A 3,424-nucleotide genomic window follows, 5' to 3' on the forward strand; every position below is an offset into this window, starting at 1 on the left:
AACACTCAGCACAACACTCTCAATATCACGATTGATACAAGTTGTTCTTTTTCAAATGAAGAACACTTTAGATGATTACAAACAATCGATCTAGCATTTACACAGGAATAGAAAATGGGTGTAAGATCTCTTTCTTGTTTTTGAGTGCTTTGAACTTGTTTTTCTCTCTTGTATTTTTCTTTTTGTACTTCGGCAATGATCCAAGGAGTTTGATTGTCTTTATATAGATGAAGACCTGGAGGAGGATCATTTGAAATGATTTAGCCGTTAAGTCCAAAACGGCTCTTTTAGGAGACAGCGTCTGGTCAGCTTCAGATTTTGCAGCCAATCCTATCCTCTAATTTCTTCAGGCGTCAGTCTTGTCTTCTTCCTGCAGACGTTGTCTTTTTGTGGCAGTTGTCTTTTAGCTATAATCTGTTGCCCCATGCATCTCGGAATGTGTCTTCTGCGTAATTCTGAGGATTCTGTTGAAACACCTTTCCACAAGATTTTGATTTGACAAAATCATCCATGATTAAGAGGCAATTAAATTTAAATGCTTTGATTTAATTGTACTAATGTGTTTGTTCAATATTGAGTGCAAGAATATATATAAAAAGTAAGACAGGACAGAAGTCAGCATAAGCAAAGCTAAGTGGAACGGAACTCAGCATGACAGAATGGAAGCCGAATGGAGTAAAACTCCGTATCAGAAGTTTTAGTCTAAGATGCCAGAACGAAGCTGACTAAAACAAAAGACTTCTTCAGCAGCGTATAAACAGAACGGAGCTAACCACGAAGCAACTCAGTATAGAAGTTGAACATTCGAGGATAACGAATGAAGCTGAGTCACAGTCAGGACAGCATGAAGGACCCGTTCACTAAAGGACAAAGTCTGCCAATCTTCTGCACCAATAATTGGAACCTCGAAGACACACAAAAGACTAATTCCAAGAGACATGGGTCATTGGATTATTGGTAAAAGACAACTGGCACAAAAAGACAAGCCAGACGCAAGAAGACAAACCTGACGCCTGAAGAAAACAGAGAAAGGGAATGGCGGAACAGTCTGAAGCTGACCTGAACTTGTTCCCCAAAAGAGCCGTTTTGGTGTTAACGGTAACAACAATTCAAACGATCCAAATCTGCAATTTCTTTCTATAAAAGGACAATGAAGAACCTTGGATCATCACTGAAGCATCAAGAGAAAAATACAAAGAGAGAAAATCTTGAAAGCACTCAAATACAAAAGATCTTACACCAATTTTTCTATTCTCTGTGTAAATGCTAGATTGATTGTTGTGTAATCATCTAAAGTGTTCTTTAGTTTAAAAAGAACAAGTTCGTGATCAATAGGAATATTGAGAGTGTTAAGCTGAGTGCCTGGTTGTAAGCATTTAGTGGTAGAGAAATCTAGGTGCTGGGTTGTAGCACTTAGTAGGAGTTGAGTAGACGAATAGAGGAAGGTACTCTTGCATATTCAACTGCCTTGTAATTGGTTTGTGCTCTACCGTTAAAGAGCTCAGTATTGGATTCAAAAAGCCTGGAGGACTCTGGGGACTAGACGTAGGCAGAGAGGCCGAACCAGGATAAGTGATACTGAGTAATCTCTGAACTCTCTCTTATATTTCATGTGTTGTTTGCTATATTTACTCAGCATATAAATTGCCTGATCTGACCTTGAGTAAATAAGTGGTGCTGAGTTAGAAGCTGACCTCCAAGAGTGTCAATTCTCAACTCACAAGAAAACAACTTTAGTCAACATCTGACTAAAGCTGTCTTGAAACATATCTCACCAAGCTGACCAAAAGCTGAGTTAATAAACTCTCAAAATAACTTCCAGTCAGCTTAATTAAAACGCGAAAAAGTTATATTAGTTCCTAAACCCCCTTGGAACTGATTACCAGGGACCAACAAGTGGTATCAGAGCCTAAGCTCACTACTCAAAGATTTAACAATCTTGAGCTGATCCCTAAAAATGGGTGAGAATAGCACTCGGTTCCTTCCAGGAAACCAAACAACACACATACTCCCTGAGGGACTATCAATCACTAGACCTCCCCTATTCTTTGGGTCAAATTATACATTCTGGAAGAATAGGATGAAAAACTTTATTCAAGCCACAAACATGAGTGCATGGCTTGCAATTGTTCAAGGTCCACATGTGCCATACAAAACTGTTAACAATGAGAAAATTGTTAAAAGTGAGGCTGAGTGAACAGAGGATGACCTCAGAAAATTACAAAATAATGCTTCAGCTATAAACATGCTTCACTGTGCGTTAGATGCTGCAGAATACAATAAGATTTCAGGTTGCGAGTCAGCACAGGATATTTGGAAGAAGCTTGAAGTAACCTATGAAGGCACAAGCAAAGTTAAGGAGTCTAAAGTCAATCAACATATGAGACTCTACGAGCTGTTTGAGATGAATGAGAATGAAGACATCTCAGAAATGAACGCAAGGTTCACAAATATTATAAACGAGCTAAAAAGGCTTGGAAAGAACTTCACTGAAGAGGAACAGGTGAAGAAAATTCTGAGAAGTCTGCCTAAGAGTTGGCAAGCAAAGAAAACAGCCGTAGAAGAAGCTCAAGACTTGACTACCTATAAATATGATGAGCTGATCGGATCCCTGCTGACCCATGAAATCTCTATGAAAAACTTTGAAGCTAAAGAGAAAGAAAAATCAGAAGATAAGAAACAAAAGTCACTTGTCATGAAAGCTGACTCGACTGAAGCTGAGTCAACTGATGATGAGGAAATAGCCATGTTCACCAGAAAGATGAAGAAGCTGTTCAGAAGGAATGATAGAAACGGCAAAAGGTCATTTAGAAGAAATGACAAGTATAAAGCCGAGTCAAGTGACAAGTACAAGAAGGACAGCTCGAAGTCTGTCACATGCTTTGAGTGTCATCAAACTGGGCACATCAAGTCAAACTGTCCCAACCTCAAAAAGGAGAAGAAGGGAAGCAAAAAGGCTATGGTAGCCACATGGAGTGACAGTGATATGTCAACATCATCTGAAGCTGAGCAAAATGAAACAGCCAACATATGTTTCATGGCAGATGATGGAGCTGACCAATCCCAATCTGAGCAAGCTGACCTCTCTGAAGATTCCGAGCAGGAGGAAAACAACAATGAGGTAACATCCTTACTTTTGCTTAGAAATGAAATGGTAAATGCCCTGAGTGACTTATATACACTAACTAAGAAGTGTAACAAAAAGATTAAAGCACTCAGCAGGCGGTGTGATGAGATTGAAGAGGTCAAGCTGAGTGACCTCCGATATCTCCTCCAGGACAACTCTGAATTACATACCAACATGCAAATCATACATGAGTTTGTCACGGAGGTTCAAACTGAGTCAAAGAAACTTAGAAAGGATGTCACAACTTTACAGAACCAAATAAAAGGTTCAACTAAGAATAAACCCCATGCTGAGTAC

Source organism: Euphorbia lathyris, chromosome 1 (assembly GCF_963576675.1).
Source record: "Euphorbia lathyris chromosome 1, ddEupLath1.1, whole genome shotgun sequence".
Classification (NCBI taxonomy): Eukaryota; Viridiplantae; Streptophyta; class Magnoliopsida; order Malpighiales; family Euphorbiaceae; genus Euphorbia; species Euphorbia lathyris.